The sequence below is a fragment of the Ursus arctos genome, unplaced genomic scaffold, assembly GCF_023065955.2.
Source record: "Ursus arctos isolate Adak ecotype North America unplaced genomic scaffold, UrsArc2.0 scaffold_18, whole genome shotgun sequence".
In the NCBI taxonomy this organism is placed as follows: Eukaryota; Metazoa; Chordata; class Mammalia; order Carnivora; family Ursidae; genus Ursus; species Ursus arctos.
Window position 1 is genome coordinate 55,872,430 of NW_026622852.1, and position 22,220 is coordinate 55,894,649.

Consider the following 22,220-nt stretch of genomic DNA (forward strand, 5'->3'; position numbering starts at 1 on the left):
CCTGGAGGTGGGCATGTGCCCATGTCATGGTGGGACCAGTGCAGGCTGGCTTCTGGCCTGGTTTGCCTGGACCCTGGTGAGGGGGTGGACAGGGCAGGGCGGGGTGTGGTGGGTCTGTGCTCCTTCCCTTGCAAGAGCAAGAGGGTTTTCTGGAAAGCTCTCATAGGAGCATCAGAGGCAGTGAGTACCTCTCAGGGTGGCGAGGAACTGCCATTTCCACCTAAACATCTGCTCCCATCTCCATGGCAACCACAGGGCTTCAGGGATTCTGTGACCATGGTCACTGCAGTTCAAGTCCCGTGAGAGGGAGGAACCCCACTCTGGCCCCAGAAAAGGGGACAAAACAGCTGTTCTCTCTGATGGGGAGGATTCGGGGCAGGGGGCCTGGAGAGGCGGAGCTAGGTGGGAGGACCAAGGCTGCTGGGAGGAGTGTGGCGGGCTGTGGCTGGGACTCAGAGACCTTGCTGGCTCTGTGGGCGGCGGGGGGGCGCCCTCATCTGTAAAATGTGCTGCTGCTGCCACTGCTCCACCCTGGGGAGGGGCTGCACCTCCAAGTCCAAGTTCCCGGTTGAGAGAGGCCATTGGGAGTCGGCCTCCTGGGGACAGACACTGGTGGGGGGACCCTTGGGGAAGGCCAGAGCACCAGGCCTCAGCACCATCCCAATGAGGACCTGGCAAAGGAGAGGCTCGGGCCCTCCAAATGCTGCCCCCACCGTGGGAAGAGGTGGCCCTGGGACTCGTCCCGGCGATCCTTCCGTGCTCACAGAGGCATAGAGACGCGCGCATGCACACACGTACCCACACATGCACACGCACGCACACAGGTGCCAACCTGGGCCACGGCTCAAGCCCGTGGGTGCACAGCGCCCGCCACACTTGCCTGACCCGTGAGCTAGCGGCAGACGGGGAGCACCCCTCGTAGGGCCGATGCCGTATCCGAACTCAGGTGCCCTTATGGCTTTCTTTCACTGCGAAAAGGGTATGTATTCCTGCCGAGGGAAAAGAGAAACGGCAGCCACAAAGAAATTAACCTTCCAGTGAATCCATCATCTTGCTGTCACGTAGGCTTGAGATAACCCGTCACGATGCCGTGCCACCATCCACCCAAATTCCCACACACACACACACACACACACACTTCAAACCAAGTGGAATGATGCCTATTGTTTTACAATCTGCCGTCCCGTGTCATCGGATGTCACGGACACGTCTCCGGGGGCCTCCACGGCGTCCCATGGGGCTGTGCCCAATTCAGTGGCACACCTGCTGAATTCACTTTCTCCTTATTAATTTTTAAATATCAACTCCAATACAGTTAACATACATTTGTTTTCTTCACCAGGCCTCTCTGAGTAAGTACTGATTTCTTAGGCTTCTGGAAGTTTTTCTCTGCTGTAAACCACACCCCCGTGAAAACTTGCTCCCTCTTTGTGCGCACATCTGTGACGATGCCCTCACAGGACATTCCCAGAGCTGGGAAGGGGAGAGAAGCAATGCCAAGGCGGGGCGGGCTGGGGGCTGGGAGCCAGGCCTCGAGGCCGGGCAGCCCAGGCGTGAGCCCCCTCGTTGCCACTGCCCGGAGGGGTCATCAATACTGCACAGCTGCAGATAAATCAAGGGTGACAATGACAGTCCCCACTGCCCAAGGGTCGGGAGGGAACAGATGACGCATGCAGCATGCTGTGGCTGACGGAATCACGGCCCCCCAGGGATGTCCGCTTCCAAATGCCCAGGACCCGAGGCTATGTTCCATTAGGCGGGAATTAAGACCGCGGTGGAATCAAGGTTGCTAATCAGCTGACCCTAAAGGGGGAGCGTAACCGGCTCCTCCAAGTGGGCCCGATGCAATCACAAGGGTCCTTGAAAGTGGAAGGGGGCGGGACGAGAGGTCAGGGCCTGCAGCGTGGGGGTTCAGCCTGCTGCCTCGGGGGGTGGAGGAAAGAAACAGACGCTCTCCTGGAGGCTCTAGAAGGAACCAGCCCTGCCACATTGTAGAGCCCCCCCGCCCCCGTCGTGTCCCTCCCCCCCCCCCCCCCGCGTCCCTCCTCCCCGCCCTGAGACTGGTGTGGACTTGTGACCCTCCAGGCAGTAAAGCAGTAAGTTGGTGTTACTTTAAGCCCCTAAGCTTGTGGTGATGTGTTACAGCGGCGATGGGAGCCTGGCCCACGTGCCCCCCTCAGGCCTACCCCCAGCCCCACCCGCTGCTGTGGCCCGGAGCCCGGCTGCCCCCTCCCAGAAAACATTCCTGCCGTCAAATCCGAGGTCTCTGGGATCACCCAGCCCAGCAGCCTCTTTCTTCACAGAGGGTAACACGGAGGCCCAGTGAGGCCGTCAGGGCCCCACCAAGTGCCCGGGGCACCGTGGAACTGCCCCCAAACCTCCACCCCCAGGCTCCCTGGCTCCAGGCCACGAACTGACCCCTCCAGCCCCGTCAAGTTCCCCTTCGTGTCATCCGAACCCTCTTTCCAAAGGAGCTGGTGGCCAGGATTGAAGGGGTCCCCCCAACCTGGAACTTTGAAGTGTCTCCTTGGCCCCCAGTAAAGTTGCCATAAGTCAAAATAAGGGGCAGGAAGCTGGGGTTTCTGAAGCCTCCCCAGTAAAGACTGCCTGGCAATGGTGGGGCTGGGGTGGAAGGAGCCTCTCCAGGAAGCACACCGCCATGGGTATTTCAGGCTGAATGGTGTCCCCCGCCCCCCCCAATACATACATTGAAGTCCTAGCCCCTAGTATCTCAGAATGTGATTGTATTTGCAGCCAGGGCCTTAAAGACGTGATTCAGTTAAAATGAGGTCAGGAGAGTCGGCCTGAACCCAGAAGGGCAGGTGTTGCACGAGAAGAGGAAATTTGGACACGGACACGCAAAAGGAAGACCATGGAAAGAGCCAGGAAGAAGATGGGTCTACCAACCAAGGAGGAGGGCTTTGATCTTGGACTTCCAGCCTCCAGAACGGTGAGTGAACACGCTTCTGTTGTTTGAGACCCAGTCCACAGCCCCGTGCGAAGGCAGTCCCAGGACACTAACGCCCCGAGCTTATCAAGTCAGCTGGCTCTCACCCATCAGCACGGGAAGAGCCAGGCTCTGGGGAGAGTGGGACCCATGCCAGGCTGGGGGCAGGTCTGGAGCGTGGAGCACTGCGCAGGGACCAGGCCTGCACCAGCCTGCTGGGGGGCCAGGCTGGGATGCTTCCAGGCAGCATGGGAAGAGCACTGTGCAAGGAGCTGCCCAGGAGGCGGGGCATCTCTGCAGATGCCCCCACAGCATCCTGAGCCCCCCCATCCCAGGGAAGCGGGAGCAACCAGTTCTGCAGGAAATCCCTGTGTCCTCAGCCCTTTCCCCGCCTGCGAAAAACTCCAGAAGGGGCAAGAGGAAGGATAGCAGGAGTTAGAAAAATGCACGGACTCCTGGAGCAGCTGCCATCTGGCTCCAGGATGAAACTGAACATCTGGCCGCCGCTGTGGCCCACGCATTTATGTAACCCACGTGTGAGCACACGTGTCCGGGCGCAGGCTGGGGCCCTGGCCACGCTCCCCCGGACTCTGCCCCGTGTGTGAAATGGGCCTCATGATAAGAGGTCTGTTGTGGGGCCGGGGTGCTGCTGGACCACTGTGCCTGGCAAGGGGTCAGAGCTCAGAGTGCCCTCCCCATGCCCCGCAGAGCTCGTGCGCACGGGCACGTGTGTGCACACGCAGTCTTGGCTGGCTGACCGACCTCGGTTTTCTCCCATGCAAACTCACACGGGAAAGCTCTAAGCTGGCTTCCAGCTTTACTGCTCTGGAACCCACGCGTACACAGACACTTCCACGTCTCACGCCTCACGGGCTGTGGTATATGTAGGTGCAAACCCAGAAACACACACGTTCACATTTACACACGTATGTTTGTACACACGCCAACAGAGAAGATGGTACTCAGTGACCCCTCTACACAGGCATTCTGAAGTCTATACGGACACACACCTGGCCTTGCGTGTGTTTCTACACACACATTTGTGCTTTTGCACAAATGTACGCACTCAAACACTGGCCCAAGTATCAGGCTTGCCAGATTTAGCAAGTAAAACCGCAGGAGGCAATATTTGGTACACGCTTATACTAAAAAACGGTTCATTTATTTGAAGTTCAAATTCAACTGGGTGTCCTATATTTTATCTTGGAATGGAATCCTAATATGCATATGTTCGTGCACACACACACACTCACACAACACACTCACACACACACACACACTCACTCATGAAGACGGTGGGGTCCCCAGGCCCGGCCTAGGACATGCCGTCTCCCAGGCAGAATTTCTAAAACCTTCCTGCGTCTTGTCATCGGCCCCTCAGCTGCTCCCCTGGCCACAGTGCAGCTCCGGGCCCCCCGTTACTGAGGCTAAGAGCCTGGCCCGGGTCTAGGCTTGCTGGGACCCTGAGAAAGCGCCTCTCGCCAACAGCCCAGATGCGAGGTCTGGCAGGAGCGGCCAAGCCCTGGGAAGAGCCCCACCCTGAGCCGAACTCTGGGCCTGGCCTCAAGGAGGGACTTGCACTGGGGGTCAGAGATGCAGTTGGAGCCCCTGGAGGCCGAGTGCGGCCCCTGCTCTGTCGGGTGCGGCATCCCCTGGTGGCAGGCGGGTCCACGCAAGAGGGTCCTGAAACCCTTACTCCTCAGCTGACATCCTTCAGCCGGGAGGGTGTGTGTGGACGGACAGTAGTGAGCAGGGTCCTAAGGGGACGTTGGTGCAGAGAGAGGGGTTCCGGGGGAGAGACCCAAACCTGCCCCTCCCCATGTGACCTGGGCGGCCGCCCACCCCCCTTAATAAGAGAGGAAGTCTAGTCCGGAGTCCCGGGCCAGCAGATGTGCGGACTGTCTCCCGAGAGCCTCACAAAGAACAGGGTGAATTGAAGAAAGCATCTATTTCCCCAGTTGGCCAGTTTTTTGGTTACATAAGAACGCATTTTCATTATTTAAAAATGAGCACATGGAGGAAAGCCAAAAGCACACATTTTTTGGTTATTCCTTGGAGACATTTTTTATGCATTCATAAAAATATGTATTTTGACAAAAAAAGCAGTTCTACACTATAGTTTTGTGACCTACTTTTTTCATTTACTGTGAAATCATGGTGAGTATATTCCCGCATCAATAATTAAACATCTACCTCTTGACTTGTAAGAGCCTCGTGGTGACCCCTTCTATGGAAGAGCCATATGTATGTATCAGTTTGTTTTATTAATTGAGGTGAAATTCACATACCATAAAATTAAGGATTTAAAGTGTGCAATTCCATGGTATTTAGTATATTCACGAGGTTGTTCCAAAACCTTTTCATCACTCCAAAATAAAACCCCATGCCTCCTCTGTAGCTCCTGTCCTCTCTGCCCCCAGCTCCTGGAATCTCCCGGTCCAATTCCTGCCTCTTCTAGACACCTGCACATAGAATCCTACAATATGTGACTTTAGTGTCTGGCTGCTGTGGGTGTAATGTCTCTGAGGTTCATCCAGGGTGTAGCAGGTGTCAGAATGCCATTCCTTTTCATGGCTGCGTAATATTCCGTTGTGTGGCTGGACCACGTTTTGTTTATCCATCCATCCTTTGGTGGACATTGGGGTGGTTTGCACTCTCTGTCTGTCCTGAATGGTGCTGCCGTGAGCGTTCGTGCACGAGTGTTTGTTGAGTACCTGCGGTCAGTTCTTCCAGGTGCACGCCTCGGAGTGAAATGGCTGGGGCACGGGGAAATTCTGTGTCGCTTTTGGAGGAACTGCCAGCCGTTCCACAGTAGTGGCACCATTTACAATCCCACTGGCGGGGTGTGAGGAGTCCGATGTCTCCACCTCCCTGCCCACACTTCCCTGCATTTGCAATGTAGCCGTTCAAAGGGGTATTAAAGTAGACTCCCAGGTTTGCTATGAATACGAGTCATGCAGTTACAACACTTGTCTGGGCCTCTTTGCATAGCTGGCTTTTTTAAAAAAAGATTTTATTTATTTATCTGAGAGAGAGAGAGCACACAGCAGAGCTAGCAGCACAGGGAGAGGGAGAAGCAGGCTCCCCACCAAGCAGGGAGCCCAACTCAGGGCTTGATCCCAGGACCCTGGGATCGTGACCTGAGCCGAAGGCAGACGCTTCACTGACTGAGCCACCCAGGTGCCCCTGCCCAGTTGGCTTTTGTGTTAAATTCCTACCAGTGGAATTGTTATACCCGAAAGTGAGTGTGCATGTGTGTGTGTAGTTTCTTTAAAAGTTTTTTGGTGGGGGGACACCTGGGTTGGTTGGCGTCCAACTCTTGATTTCAGCTTGGGTCATGATCTCAGGGTCCTGGGATCAAGCCCCTCGTTGTCAGGGTCCCTGTTCAGCAGGGAGTCTGCTTGTCTCCCTCTCCCTCCGCCCCTCCCCCTGCTTGCTCCCTCCCTCTCTCTTTCTCTCTCTCAAATAAATAAATAAATCTTTAAAGAGATAAAAGGTTTTTGGTGAGTGTTACCAAATGTATCACTAGAGAAGTTTCATCAATTTACCCTTTGTCTAGCAGGATAAAATAATTATACCAAAGTGGGGGTGCCTGGGTGGTGCAGTCGTTAAGCGTCTGCCTTCAGCTCAGGGCGTGATCCCAGGGTCCTGGGATCGAGCCCCACATCAGGCTCCTCCGCTAGGAGCCTGCTTCTTCCTCTCCCACTCCCCCTGCTTGTGTTCCCTCTCTCGCTGGCTGTCTCTCTGTCATATAAATAAATAAAATCTTTAAAAAAAAAAAAAAAGAATTATACCAAAGTGGGCCCAAGAAGTAGAACACTTGACTCTAACCATTAAAGAGTATTAGAAAATTAAATCTTTTATTCAAGGATTGTGTTAAGGAATGGAACAATCACAGACAACACCAAGATTGGATGACTGACAGGTGAATCCTACCAAACCTTTAAGGAGAAGATCCTTCTAGTATTATGTAAACTCCTGCAGAGGACAGATAAGGAGGGACTCTGTCTACTAGTCCAGTCTAACCTGGATAACTACACCAGCCAAGAACCCTGCAAGAAACGAAGATTACAGACACGTTTCTTTTTTCTTTTTTTTTTTTTTAAAGATTTTTTTTTTTATTTATTTATTCGACAGAGATAGAGACAGCCAGCGAGAGAGGGAACACAAGCAGGGGGAGTGGGAGAGGAAGAAGCAGGCTCCCAGCAGAGGAGCCTGATGTGGGGCTCGATCCCATAATGCTGGGATCACGCCCTGAGCCGAAGGCAGACGCTTAACCGCTGTGCCACCCAGGCGCCCCTACAGACACGTTTCACTCATGAATGTAAAGGTAAAACATAAAACAAATACAACTAAAACAGGAGCCAAATACAACAGTGTCTAAAAAGATATCATATACATGATGAAATTAGCTCTATCCCAAGACTGCAAGGGAAGGTTTACTATTAGAAAAATCAATCGGTGTCATTTAACACATGAACTGATTAAAGAAGCAAAAACCACAGGATCATCTTAACAGATGCTGAAAGATCTGGTATTTGTAAGAGTGCAACATAAATTCATGCTAACAAATTCTCAGCAATTCAGAAATGGAAGGGAACTACCTTGGCCTGATAAATGTGGGAACAGTCACAGCCTTCTCTCTAAGGTTAGAAACAAGAAATGGTACGTGTACTACTGTTACTTCTGTTCAACAGTGAGTATTTCTGTTGTCTTAGACAGCTGGTGTGGAGGACTTTGCAGTGGCACCTCAGGCAAATTCATCCACAGACCGAACATTTTCTCAGGCGCTGTTAGCTGTTGCATTTGTTTTTCTTCTTTGTGAGTTACCTGTCCATGTCATCTGCCCCTCCCTTGTTCAGGAACCCGAAGTGTGCTGAGCGGCCCTCCCCTGTGCTTGTCTGCAGCTTGACATGCTGAGAGCAAGCTCTCACTGCCGGACAGAAGTAAAATGTCCCTGGAAGCAGGTGGCCTCTCTTAGGGCATGGGGAATAGGGCAGAGCCACAGCTTTCAATCATTTAAAGGAATAAGGAAACCCACCTGCAGAGGTTATGATGTCATTGTCCTGGGTCTCCACAAGGTGATTTTTTTTTTTTAAGCTCCCCAGGTGACTCCAGGACAGCCAAAGTTGAGAAGCAGCAACCCTGACCTCCAGGACCCTCAGCTGGAAAAATCAGTGGAGTCCAGCTGGGATGTGACCCAAGCTCTGAGCCTTTAGCAAGAGTCCTGGGATTCATCGCCCCAGCTGGCTCAGAAAGGCCCAGGTACCTAATTCTACCACTAATTCTACCACCCCGCTGTGGGGGAGGAGGAGGGAAACCGGTTTGTGTTTATTCTGTTTGCGCAAGTCCCGCGGCTGCCGAAGTCATTGGCTGTTAATTCAGTGGTGTTTCCTCCTGCGGATGAACCCAAACCAGGCTCTGGGTCAGCAGGACGGGGCTGCAGCGCCAACTTCCCATCAGGGTCTGTGCCACGTGGGGTAAGTCTCTTGACTACTCAGAGGCTCGGTGTCGGCACCTCTAACATGGGATGAATGGGATCGTTTTGAGAATTGGCTGCACCAGAGTTTCTGGCCGTCTCTGGTGGGTGAGTGGATCAAGTCTCTTTTTGTCTGCAGTGGGATGGAGATGGGTTTCTGTTACTTGTAACCAACACAGTCGGGCGCAGACAGGAGGCTGTCGGAAAGGTCATGAAAATGAAGGGCATGCACTTCAGGCTCACAGACCAGACCAGTCCTCGTTCCCGACCCCCACCCTGGGATATGGGGGAGAAAGCCAAGTGAACCCCCTGCCCCTGTTTCCATGTCTGGGTTACCCCAGACACGCATGATAACAGTAGCTTCCACTGATAAAAGCCCACCAAAGATACCATTGTTGACACTTACCCAACCCCCCAAGCTGGCTCCTTTTGTCCTTATTTGCTCGGTTCACAAAGAGAAGGTCCCAGAATCACGAGGTGGCTGACCTGAATTTCTTGGCATCTTTACGCTACCAGACCTCCTTATCTTTAGCGTGCATATCTCTTATTTGTCTTTTCATGAAATGGCATCATTTTCTGCCTAATTCTCATATTTCAGTAGACTCCTTTTTTTTTTTTTTTAAGTTCATCTCTACCCCCAATGTGGGGCTCGAACTCACAACTCCAGGATCAAGAGTCGCATGCTCCACGGACTGAGCCTGCCAGGCGCCCCACCCCCCAATTTGCCTTTTAAATCTGTCTTTTCCTGATGGCTCCTTTTTGCCCACTCCCTGGTGGTGTGCCCTTGATCTCCGTATGTGGGTGGCACGCTGGCTTCCTGGTTCTGGGTCTGACCGTCCCCAGGCCCCGTCCTTGAGCGTGCTTGCTCCTGACTTCCCTCAGCATGTCAGTCACCGCAGTCTGTGAGCACCCCGGGGGCCTTACGTGGCTGTGCCATTCTTTTGCAGACACAGTTGGCTTTGCTTCCGCTTGTCGTCAGGATGTCCACTCTAGGCTCGGAGCTGGAGCCCGAAGCCAGCCCGCCACCCCCCAGGTCTCACACAGCTGTTGCTGGGGGGTGGGGGTATCCCCCCCCCCCGCAGCACTGTTGCCATAGGAACCCGGGCCCAGGTGGGACCTCTGGAGCACAGGACCACCTGCTATGTAGACAAGGTGGTAGGTGAATTCACCTGAAAGCCCGGGACCGCGGCGACCCAGAGCCTACACGGCGAGGTCAGGCCGACTGGGACTGAACCCTGGTTCTTCCACTGAGAGCTGCATGACCCCAGACAAGCCAACCCCTGGGTCTAGGCCTCATTTTCATCATCCGTGCCATGGGTATAACCCTCATGTCTTATTCCTAGAGTGCTTATCCAAGTAGAGAGGTGGGCGCGTGCCGGCCGCTTGGCCAGTGCTGAGCAAACGCGCGTGTGAGGCCCACAGAGAGCTTTGCAGCCGTGCTCGCCGGGGGCCAGGCTGCATGTGAGGCCTCCACGCGCACTGCCGTATTTCTACCCCACAGCCCCAAGACGTGCGACTTGCAGTATCAGTAATGGAAGGGTGAGAAAATCGAGGCTTCGTGAGGCAGGCAGGCAGGAGAAGAAGCTAGGTGCTTCGAGACCCTTCCAGAAGAATCCACCAGCCCCGGGCTGAGACCCGGCCCTCTTCACCAGCCACATCCTGGCTCTTTGGGTCCCTGGGCTTCCAAGGAAACAGTCGTCCCTCCCTGCTCAGCACACCAGCCTGGGGTTCCCCTCTGAGGAAGATTGGGTTCTAGGCCCCAGGGCCCATCGGCTGTGCCCCTGGTGTTTTCCCAAGCTGGCTGAAGAAGCAAGCAGAATGCCGAGTGTTCCTATTTCCAGAACCCCCTTCCTGCCCCCGGAGCACCCCCTCGCCACTTGACAAAACTCTGAAGAAGGGCTGGAAAGTGGCAGGCTTTATCTTCCCCTCCTTGAGAGGCCCGGTTGGAATGTGTGCCCTGATAATGGGACTTGTGAGGGGCTGGGCCGCCGGCTGCCTGTCATGGGCTCTGGGACACATGGAGCTGGCTGATAAGGGCTTAGTTGCCAGAGCCTCAGAGCTGCAGCCCCACAAACACAAGCTGGGCGCGGGCAGTGAGGAGGGGCCGCGTTGCAGGTTTCCCGCGCAGGGGTCACGGCCTTGTGGGGGAGGTGGTTAAAGGGGGAATTTGCGGGGCACCTGGGAGGCTCAGTCAGTTAAGCATCTGACTCTTGGTGTCGGCTCATGTCATGATCTCGGGGTCATGGGATCGAGCCCCACATCAGGCTCTGCCCTCAGTGGAGCGACTGCTTGCTCTCACTCTAAATAAATTGATTAAATCTTAAAAAGAGAAAACGAAAAAAAGAGTAAGGGCTCTGGAGTCAGCCACACGTGGCCTAGAGGCCTGGCTCTGTCACTTAGTGGCCTGTGACTTTCCCTTGTGGGCCTCAGTGTCCTCATCTGTAAAATGGGAGAACAGATCTGAGGAGCTGAGTCGGTGAGGTGTGTGTCTCAGGCCAGGCCCCGGAGCCTGGGACGTCCTCGGTAAACAGTTTTTAGACCATGACTTGGGAAATCTGAGGGCCTGGTGGTCCGAGGTGGTCCTAGCTCCGCCGGCCTCCGCAGGGCCACGTCGAGGCCGCAGCATGACGCGGGTGTTGCATGGGGGTGGAGCTGGGATGGGAAGGGGTGCCGAGGGCTGAGAACCAGTAGGCCTCCCTGCCAGGTAGTTGTCTTTTGGTGTATCCGCTTTATTTTGTCCTTTGCACTCTGGACCCCTCCGTTGTCATAGTCACCACCGCATGGACCCTCCTCATCCCCCCCCCCAATTCTGCTGCCCTTCCCTTCAGCCAGTGCCCATCCCATTGGACCAGGGACACCGGGACCCAGTTCCACATGTCCAGGAGAGTTCAGGGTAAGACCAGCTTCCGTCAGTCCCCGGCTGAGGCCAACGGCTATGGCTGCTGGCTGGGGGTCCTGTGTGGGCAGACCCTGAGGTGCCTGACCGTGTTGCCCCCGCTCTGGGACCCCCCAGTGACCAGGACAGGGCTGGGCACACAGGAGGCCCCCAAGAAAGCATTCTCTGGAAGAACAGCTCCTGCTTCTTCGCCCCTCCTGTGGGCCAAGCCGTTTAGGAGCACTGCCTGACTACAGCCCCGAGGGGGTTCTTGTCTCCACTCTCAGGACACCTGTCCCCAGGCCACAGCGGGGCTCAGAGCGGTGGGGCTTCCGGCCTGACGCGGGCAGCGCAGGTGGGAGAGATAGGGAATCAGGGAGTCAAGAATATTCCTGCCGCGCTCAGCCCGAGTCTTGTGATGTGGAAACTCAAGAGCCCCCTGATTCAGCAGGATATTAATAATCCTGGCGGGCTCCCAGGGGGCCCGGCCCTGCCAGGGAGCCTGTGGCCTGGAATCTCCCTCCTCATGTCCCCAGCTGGGCCCACAGCCCCAGCTCTGTCCCCAGGCCCTCTTGCCTACCCCCCATGTCCCTGCCTCTCACTGCCGTGACTGTTGTGAATTCTTGAGTCCCCTCCCCACCGCTGAGCAAGCCTGGCCAAATCCCACTGAGGTTAAGGAGACCATCTCGAAGGGACCCAGGAGGAAAGACAGAGCCAAAAAGCACAGGGGCGGGGGTCAGAGGGGTCAACAGCTGGGGCTCTGGGGTCAGAGCTGAGTAGGCGCTCGAGCTCCCCCACTTGCAGCTTGGTGACTTGGGACAAATCATAGAACAACACTGGCCTTAGTTTCTTAATCTGTAAAGTGGGGGTCCGAAGAGCACCTAGTCCTGGATCTGCAGGGGGGACCTAAGAAGGTAGTTGTCACAGAGGGCCCGTCTTGGGAATGACAGCTCCTTCACACTGTCACCTTGGCATCAGGTGCTGGTCCCAGTGGACAGCGAGTTGGTCTGGCCTGGACTGGGTTTCTGTCCCGCAGTGCTCTCTAGTGGGCAACGGTGGTCATTGCAGGGGCTCCGGGCCCAGCCTGTGTGGGCTTCACTGCTTCAGAGCCCCAAAGAGTCCAAAACGTGTCCTTTCTGATCAACTGAAGTTCACAGCCCCTAAGATGCACAGGAGGACAAGCCAAGAGGGAGGAGACCCATTCCCTTCCCTTTGAAGCTCATAGGACAGGGCAGCCTGATTTGGCAGCAATGACCTTTGTCATGTTCTCTCCTGGGTCCTGTTCCCTTTAACAACCTCCCTGATCTTCAGAGACCTCATCTGCCAATGGGACGGGAGGCCTAGAAGGCCAGGCATAGGAGCAGGCATGCAGGAAGCGGCGGTGACCAGGGGCCTGCCCACCAGCTCCCAGGGGCCGTACGATTCCCTCCAGCCAGGGGCCCTGACAGTTGGCAGACGCAGAGACGGCAAGGCCCGGAGTCCCCTAGGGTCCCTTTCCAAGGCTTCCAGAGTGGCACATTTGCCCACAGCAGCCCCTGCCTGTCCTCTCCCGGCCTCCTGGCATCTCCTGCTCCCACAGGCCGAGGATTCCCTGGGGGGCGCCCCCCCTGGGAAGGATCAGCATTCGGCCTCTCTGCCATTCCCCCAGCCCAGTGAAACCCCCTCTGTCTCTGGAGCTGTCGAGAACGTCAGGACCAGGGAGCACGGGCCACACAAGAGCAGAGCCCACGGAGCACAGCGGGGCCGTGATTCCGTACATTCCGCGGAGCAGGCTCGAGTGCCCTGCCGTGTTGCTGCAGAGAGGGGACCCCTCTGTCACGCGGCTTCGGGGGAGAGTCTTACCCATGCACACCCAGGCCATTTCTCCGGTGGAGGCCTTCCTGTCCCTCCAGCCAGACTCCCGTTCCTCCGGCGGACAGGCCACCCCAAGGCCTGAGGCCCTCTGTCCCCCCGGGGCTGGCTCCCTGCCTTCCAACAACAAACACTGCCGAGAGGGGATGGGAAGCGCCAGGAGGAGGCTTGGACTTAGACGGGTAGACTCCTCTGAGGAGAAAACTGAGGAGGTGAGGGAGAGATCCGTGCCGAGGTCTGGGAGGTGAGGACGGGGCAGGAGGCCACAGGGGCAGACAGGGCTGGGGTGCGGGGCGTGTCGTGGTCAGTGCAGTGGGACACACCACGAGGGGCCTTGGCCTAGGTAGTCCGTGAAGCCTTCTAAGCTGAGTGTGCCAGAGTTCAGGCCCCGATGTCATCCTGGCGCCCTCTATGCTCCTCTGAGGTCAGCCTTGGCCCCTGGGCCTCAGTTTCCCGTCTGTAACCTGAGGCAGCTGCCCATCTTCCTCTCATCTGGAACCCGTGGAATGTGTGCTGCGTAGGACCCCTGGCTAGCCCAGGCAGGGGGGCTCAGAAAGGGCCCTGCCCCCTCCCCCGGGCCTGGTCCGAGCATCTCCCTCTGACTCGGCCGGTGTTTAATGGGGGTGGGATCCGGCCTTTGGCAGGCAGGTGGCAAAGGCAAAGCCCCAGGAGCCGAGGGCTCGACGGGACCGCTGCCCCTGGGTTGTCTTTGCTACAGCAGATGTGCAGGAGCGCTAACCCCTGGACCTGAGGATGTGAGCTTATTCGGAGAAAGGTGTTTTACAGGCGTGACCGAGTGAGGGTGAGGTCACTAGGGCCCTAAGCCAATATGACCGCGTCCTTATCAAAACGGGAGATGGGGACACAGAACCAGAGACACACAGAGGGAAGAAGATGTGAAGAGACAGGGGTCACCATGTAGGACAAGGAATTGGAGGGTCGGAGGGATGCGTGTAGAAGCCAGGAGACCAGAAGCCCCGAGAGGCCTGGAGCGCTTCCTCCCCTGGCACGTCGGAGGGAGCATGACTCTGCCAGCACCTTGATTTCAGACTTCCGGCCCCAGAACTGCGCGACGATACATTTCTGTTTTTCTAGCCCACCCGCTTTGGGGTACTTCATCCTAAAGCAGCCCCGGGACACTAACACCGGCCCTTCGGTGCTCCAAGGACAGGGAGTAGGTTTAAGGGGGGGCGGGCGCCTGGGTGGCTCCGTCGGTTAAGCGTCTGACTCTTCGTTTAGGCTCAGGTCGTGATACCAGGATCCTGGAATTGAGCCCCAGGTCCGGCTCTGTGCTCAGCACGGTGTCTGCTTGAGATTCTCTCTCCCTCTCCCTCTGTTCTTCCCATTCATTCTCTCTCCCTCCCTCTCTCTCTAAAATGAATAAATCTATCTTTTAAAAAAAAGTTTCAGAATTAACAAAGAAAAAAATAAAGGAAGGCGAAGTCCGAACCTAGGGCTTTTTACTTGTTCCTACTCCAGATTTTAACAAGGCTCTAACTTCCCTTGAATCAGGGCTCAGCTCAAAAGTTGTTGAGGGTCCTGACCACCAACTCTGCCACCACCCGCCCACCTCACGGCTACCTTTACACCCTGTCATTATCTGACATTGCGGGTTTCTCTGTTTCCTTGTTTACTGTCTGTCTCCCCTTCCCAAATGCCAGCTCTGTACAGGCAGGGATTTCTGTCTGCTTTGCTCTCTGCTGTGTCCCCAGTGCCTAGAACAGGGCCTGGGACATAGTTGGTGTTTGACAAGTATTTGTATGATGGATGGATGGATGGATGGATGGATGGATGGATGGATGGGGAGGTGGGTGGGTAGATGGATGGATGGATGGATGGTTGGGGAGGTGGGTGGGTGGGTGGGTAGATGGGTGGATGGGTATGTGAATGGGTGGACTAGAGGGAGGGTGGATGGACAAAGAGATGGATATAATTTTTGCAATTTTGGAAAAGGTAACATATTTATATAAGAAGAAAGAACAACTCAAAGAACAAAAGAGTATGCCGTGAAAGGTAAGCCTCCCTTGGGGCGCTGGCTGGCTCGGTCAGCAGACCATGTGGCTCTTGGTCTCGGGATTGTGAGTTCAAGCCCTATGCTGGGTGTAGAGATTACTTGAAAAAATAATAAAATACATTTTTTAAATACGGGAAGCCTCCCAGGGACGGCAGCCAGAGATGCCCGCTAGGGGCCTTCCAGGAGCTGTTGTGTTACCTGCACCTGAGTTTGTGACCTGGAGGCCACGCCTGCCTCCCTAATGCAACTGGGAACATTCTGCGTTGCTATACAGGAGTTCTGACTTCTCTGCATGCTCACCAACACTTGCTATTTTCCATTTTTGAAATTCTAGCCATCCTAGTAGGGGTGAAGTGGCAAACACATCGGGGTTTTGATTCGTGTTTCCATAACGACCAATGATGAGCATCTTCGCATGTGCCTATTGGCCGTCTGTGTATCTTCTTTGGGAGAACGTCCATTCAAGCCCTTTGCCCATTTTAAGATTGAGTCGCTTGTCTTTTCGTTGTTGAGGAATCAGTGTCCTTAGGGTCGCCTGGCTGGCTCAGACCGTAGCACATGTGACTCTTGATCTCAAGGTCATGAGTTCAAGCCCCACATTGAGCATGGAGCCTACTTAAAAAAATAATAATAAATTGAGTTATAAGCGTTCTTAAATATATTCCGGATATGAAGTCCCTATCAGGTATGTGATTTGCAAATATTTTCTTTCATTTTGTGAGTTGCCTTTTCACTCTCTCGATAGTGTCCTTTGATGCACAAAAGGTTTTAATTTTCATGAAGCTCAGTTCATCCATTTTTTTCTTTTGTTGCCTGTGCTTTTGGTGTCTTTTAAGAAACCATCGCCAAATCCAAGGTCATGCAGATTTTCTCTTGCATTTTGCTCTGTGAGTTTTGTAGTTTGGGCTCTTAAATTTAGGTCTTCAATCCATTGTGAGTTGATTTTTGGATATGGTGTGAGGTAAAGGTCCAAATGAATTCTTTCACATGTGGAGAACCAGTTTTCCCAGAACCATTTGTTGAAGAGACTGTCTCTTCCCCATCAGATGGTCTTGGCATCCTTGTTAAAACTCAGTTGACCGTGGATTGCCTGGGTGGCTCAGCCGGTGAGGCATCTGACTCTTGGTTTCAGCTCAGGTCATGATCTCAGGGTCCTGAAATCGAGTTACATGTCAGGCTTGTGCTCAGCGAGGAGTCTGCTTCTTCCTCTCCCTCTGCTCCTCCTACTCTCCCCCTTCATGAATAAATAGGAAAATCTTTAAAAAAAAAAAAAAAAAAAAAAAAACACCCTCAAGTGACCATAGATGTGAGGGTTTCTTTCTGGGCTCTCAATTCTACTCCATTGGTCTGTGTGTGACCCTTACCGCAGTGTTACCTGCTTTGATTATTGGGCTTTGTGGTAAGTTCTGAAATCAAGAAATGTGAGTCCTCCAACTTGTTCTCCTTTTTCAAGATTGTTTTGGCTATTCCACGTCCCTGGAAATTCCATATGAATTTTAGGACAGAAAAAGGATGGATTTTTCCATTTCTACAAAAATACCATTGAGATTTTGACAGGGATTACATTGAATCAGTAGATTGCTTTGGGTAGTATTATCATCTTTTTTAAAGATTTTATTTTCAAGTAATCTCTACACCCAACATGGGGCTCGAACCCACAACCCCCAGATCAAGAGGCGTGAGTTCCACTGACTTGAGCCAGCCGGGCGCCCCAGCTAGTATTGTCATCTTAACGATACTGAAGTCTTACTATCCATGAACACCCGGTCTGTCCATTTCTTTCGATCTCCTTCCATCTCGGCAATGTCGCATAGCAGTCAGTGTGTGAGTCTCACCCACTTCCTTGGCTAAAGCTATTCCTACGTATTTTCTTCTTTTCATGCTGTTATACCTAAATTACTGCTGTCTTTATTTCCTTTTCAGATCCTTCATTGCTATTGTACAGAAACACAACTGCTGCCTGTATATTGCTTTTGTGCCCTACAACTTTGCTGAATGCATTAATGGTGCTAACAGTGTGTGTGTGTGTGTGTGTGTGTGTGTGCACGTGTGTGTGGTTTCTTGAGCGTTCTCTACGTATAAGATCATGTCATCTGCAAACAGATGGTTTTACTTCTTCCTTTCCAATGTGGGTGCTTTCGGCTTCTTGCTCTTGCCTAACCGCTCTGGCTGCACCTGCCCCACAATGTGGAGAAGTGGCAAAAGCATCACCCTTTCTTGTCCCCGTGCCCTGCAGCACCTGAGCTTGACCTGGGCCTGGACCCTACTAGTTCTACCTGATCCTGGGTTTGGGCAGGAGATTAAGGTGTGTGCGTCTCTGCTACGGACACGGGGGAAAGGGGGGGATGCCAGTCAGTTAGCCAGCCGTGTGGGCTTGTGGTTGTTTAAACCCACACCCAAGTGCCTGAGTGGGGGGTGGCAGACAGCGCCGATCCCAGCTGTGGAGTGAGGTCGGACTTTGGACAGCGCCCCAAAGCCTTCACACTTGAAAGGCTTGAGTCACTGATGGCGGACGGCCAGGCAGCCTGACCCGCTGTTCTAGAGCGGTGGCACTGTGGGCTCCTCTCCTCCCAGGGGCATGTCTTAGAGGAAACCCTTGACCATATTAATATGATATATTGTATAACCCACACGCACAAAAAAATAAAGTTTAAAGAGTGGGATAACATAAATAGTATTTTTTTTTAAGTATGCCCCAGCCCAGCGTGGAGCCCAACATGGGGCTTGAACTCACGACCCTGGGATCGAGACCTGAGCTGAAATCAGGAGTCAGACACTTAACTGACTGAGTCACTCAGGCGCCCCTGCCCCAATAAATAGTATTATTAAAAAGCACTTTGCATTTAATTTTTTTTACAGCTCATACAAATATATGTGGGCTCTCTGAAACAGTATTAATATTTTAATAAGAAATATAATAAAATACTTCATCTTTTCAAAATCTTGGCTTAATACTTTTATAGAGTTATTCCAAACAATTCAGTTCATTTCAACACTCGGCCTTAATATTCTTTTTTTTTTTTAAGATTTTATTTATTTATTTGACAGAGATAGAGACAGCCAGCGAGAGAGGGAACACAAGCAGGGAGCGTGGGAGAGGAAGAAGCAGGCTCCTAGCAGAGGAGCCTGATGTGGGGCTCGATCCCATAACGCCGGGATCACGCCCTGAGCCGAAGGCAGACGCTTAACCGCTGTGCCACCCAGGCGCCCCTCGGCCTTAATATTCTTGACAGCTGGGAAAGACACTTCATTAGGACACGTAGGTCTAAGAGGAAGAACATCCTTGCTAAGACCAGCAAACCATGGCACAGTTTTTTTTTTTTTTTGTCAATTCCATCTACAATTACATGAAAGTTTATGGTTACCTCTGGCTTAACTTTGGTGGGTTTTTTTTAACTCTGCATTATGCAGAATTAAGAACATACTCAGAATCAGATGGAGAAGTGTAACAAAGCTCCGTCTGACCCAGTGCCCAGCCCTGCGGTCAACCTGCAGCCATTCACTCCCTCATTCCCATGATGTTCCTTTTTTTTTTTTTTAAGTAGGCTCATGCCCAACGTGGGGCTTGAACTCACGAACCTGACCTGAGATTGAGAGCTGCATGCTCTAGCACTGAGCCAGCCAGATGACCCCCACCACGTTATCCTACAACAAACCCCAACCCTCGTATCATTTCACCGGCAAATAATTCTATCTGCAGCCCTCCAAAATCAGGACCCTTTTAAAAACACGCACAGTCTCACACCTGAAAATAAGAATTCCTTACTATCATCCGACACCCAGTGTGTTCAGATTCCCTGTTATCTCACCAGTATCAGAAATTGTCCAAGACGATGGTGACGAGGATTAATCATTTTGGTTTTACTTATGTGTAATGTGGTAAAGTATACATAACTGACTGGTAGGGTTTTAAGGGTCTCTTAGTCTGGAGGGTCCCCCTTCATCTCCCTCCCTCCCCAGCGCAGCCCCACCGCAGCCCCACTTCTGTGTGAGTGTGTCTGGGCTGCAGAACAGAATACCACATTTGCTGACCGTCCTGGGGTCCGCCATCAAGGCTCAGCAGGGTTGGTTTCAGGCAAGGTCTCCCTTCCTGGCTCCAGCCTTCCCGCTGTGTCCCACCCTCTGACCTCCTGTAACCTTGATCTCCTCCTCCCAGCCCCCATCTCCAAATACAGTCATGTTGGGAGGTGAGGGCTTCTATTTATGAGTTTGGGGGTCACAGTTCAATCCATAACACGACCCCCCCCCCTCCACTTTGCAATTTGTTGGAAAGACATGGCCGTTTGTCCTGAGAGTTTCCCACGGTTGCAGGGAGCTGACTGCACCCTCTGGGTAGACTTTAGTACAGGCCTTTGTGCTCTGCTTTTCCTGTAAATTAAGAGTTGGATCTAGAGGCTTCCGTGAGGCTCCAGTTTGGAGGGTGTGTGTGTGTGTGTGTGTGTGTGTGTGTGTGTGAGCGTGTGTGTGAGTGCGTGTAAGACAATTTGGGAGAAGAAGGTGTTTTATTGTCTCAAGAGACCGATGTCCGGGAGTCTCTCTAAGATGGGCAGAAGCCGATGCCGAGTACCTGGTTTTGACTCAAGAAAGGTTCATTTTCCACAACGTCTACTAATTGTCCTGACAAACTTAAAAGGGGTATTTCTATGTCATTAACAAGTAGATCAAAAATCCATTTAAATTCTGTGTTTGGAAGATTTTCATTTTTTTTAAGATTTTAGTTATTTATTTGAGAGAAAGAGAGAGTGAAAAAGAGCACAAGAGTAGGGTGAGGAGGGGAGGGAGAAGCAGACTCCCCACGGAGCAGGGAGCCTGACGCGGGACTTGATCCCCGGACTCTGACACCATGACCCGAGCCGAAGGCAGATGCTTAACCGACTGAGCCACCCAGATGCCCCTGTTTGGAAGATTTTTAAACAGATTAGAAAACTCTGTTTCCAAGTTATTTAAATTTGCAGATAGAAGAGCTCTTCTATGTGACCCAATCATGTAATGCTAGAAATATTCCAAACGTCCTTTTTTCATAATGCCCTCTCTGTAGCAAAAATTTGTCAAAAAGTAACTTCTGTGCCATTCTCTGGTGAATTGGCCCTTCCTCCACGAAGTGCAGATAGTGTGTGGGTGTGTGTGTGTTTCTTAGGACAGATCTGTTGGGAGCACGTTACCGAGAGCTACTTGTCATTGCTGAGAAGGCCAATAAATTTGAAACATGCGACTTTTTGTAAAAGAAAAACGCAAAATTCACGTTTAAGTTCAAGTAGTCCATGTATATTCTTTGCCTTGAGATAACCAATGATCTCTTCTTTTTTTTTTTTTTTAAGATTTTATTTATTTATTTGACAGAGAGAGAGACAGCCAGCGAGAGAGGGAACACAAGCAGGGGGAGTGGGAGAGGAAGAAGCAGGCTCATAGTGGAGGAGCCTGATGTGGGGCTCGATCCCATCACGCTGGGATCACGCCCTGAGCCGAAGGCAGACGCTTAACTGCTGTGCCACCCAGGCGCCCCCCAATGATCTCTTCTATAGGGCAAACATTTTTATGACCATTCCCTTCCTTATTGAAAAACACTGGAAGATTCTACTATTTATACTATACTTTGGGGGCACCAGGCTGGCTCAGTCAGTAAAGCATGAAGCTGTTCGTCTCAGGGTGACGAGTTCAAGCCCCACATCAGGGGTACAGTTTCCTTAAAAAAAATAAGGGGGCGCCTGGCTGGCGGAGTCCGTTGAGTATCTTGATCTGAGCTCAGGTCTTGATCTCAGGGTTGTGAGTTCAAGCCCCACGTTGGGGCTACTTAAAAATAACTAACTAACTAAAAATAAAATAAACTGTATGTTGTGTACTCCTGGCTTCATTTCTTCCCCAGGAGTGATACACTGAGTGATTTTTATTTTGCTATCTCAATAACCACATCCCAGGATCCTTGCTTTGCTCCAGTCCAAAGCAGCTGGTCTGTCCATAATTATTCTCCCACAGTTGGGTTTGTTTTTTCCATGAATCATTGTTTTTATTAAATGACTCACTTTACTGCTGAGACCGTAGATTCCCCAGTTCGTCTTTGCTTTGGAGACTCACAAAAATTAAGAAGTAGTGCTTTGGTCTTTCATTAGATCTGCAGAATCTGGCAGATGCCATAAAGCCAAGACCCGCTGAAAACACCTGTCGCCCCCACCTGCCCGTGTGCGTGCTGGGCTGCCTCCTCTGTCCCAGGATGTGCGCTTAGCCACCCTTTCCGCCCGGACCTCCAATAATATTTGCTGATGAAGAAAAAACATTACAAAAAGAAGAAGAAGAAGGAGCAGAAGGAGAAGAAAGAGAAGAAGGAGAAGGAGAAGAAGGGGGGGAGGAGTACATTTTACTTCTTTGCCAAGTTGTTTTTATTTTTGTTACAGTTCTCACTACAGACAGTGTTACCACAGGAAGAACAGAGATTTCCCAAAGGTACTTACGTTTCTGCTTTTGCTATTAAGAAACCTCAAAAAAAAAAAAAAAGCCTTCAAAACATTTATCATGGAGTTTAAAGAAATTTGGGAGGAAGTCATAGATGATGACACAGCTTTAAACGTTCTTGGGAAAACTGTAGAGGTTTGTCTGCACATTTGATTTTGACATGTTTTGCAACTTGGGATGGCTGAATATTGTATAACCTGACATGTTCAAGGCCAGTCTACACCCAGGCTCAGGTCCTCCATTTAAAGAGACTGGCTTGGGCGTCCGGCTGGTTCACTCGGTGGAGCCTGTGACTCTTAATCTCGGGGTCGTGAGTTCAAGCCCCCAATCAGGGCTCTGTGCTGGGCGTGGAGCCTGCTTGGGATTCTCTCTCTCTGCCCCTCCTCCCCTTTAAAAAAAAAAAAAAGAGAGAGAGGGAGAGAGACTGGCTGAAAACCCACATCTCAGTCTCTGGATAAATTAGAGCCCTGGGACTGGGAGAAGGGTCGGCTCTGACATTGTCTTACTGGAGCTCTACTTCCAACACTACTGTCACCCTGAGCTGGTCTTGGCTTTTTCTTAGGTGGCTTCATTGTTCTTTTACAGCTTTATTAAGGTAAAAACTGAC

The 22,220-nt window shown here is 52.3% G+C and overlaps 1 long non-coding RNA gene across 1 annotated transcript in view; it reads left to right on the forward strand.

The window, feature by feature from the left end:
• LOC123001895 (uncharacterized) overlaps positions 1-22,220 on the forward strand; it is a 30,800-nt gene that overhangs the window by 1,052 nt on the left and 7,528 nt on the right. Inside the window, exons 3-4 of the long non-coding RNA XR_008959837.1 lie at positions 2,755-2,950; positions 8,048-21,604. This is a non-coding gene — a long non-coding RNA (uncharacterized LOC123001895). The remainder of the gene's footprint in view (positions 1-2,754; positions 2,951-8,047; positions 21,605-22,220) is intronic.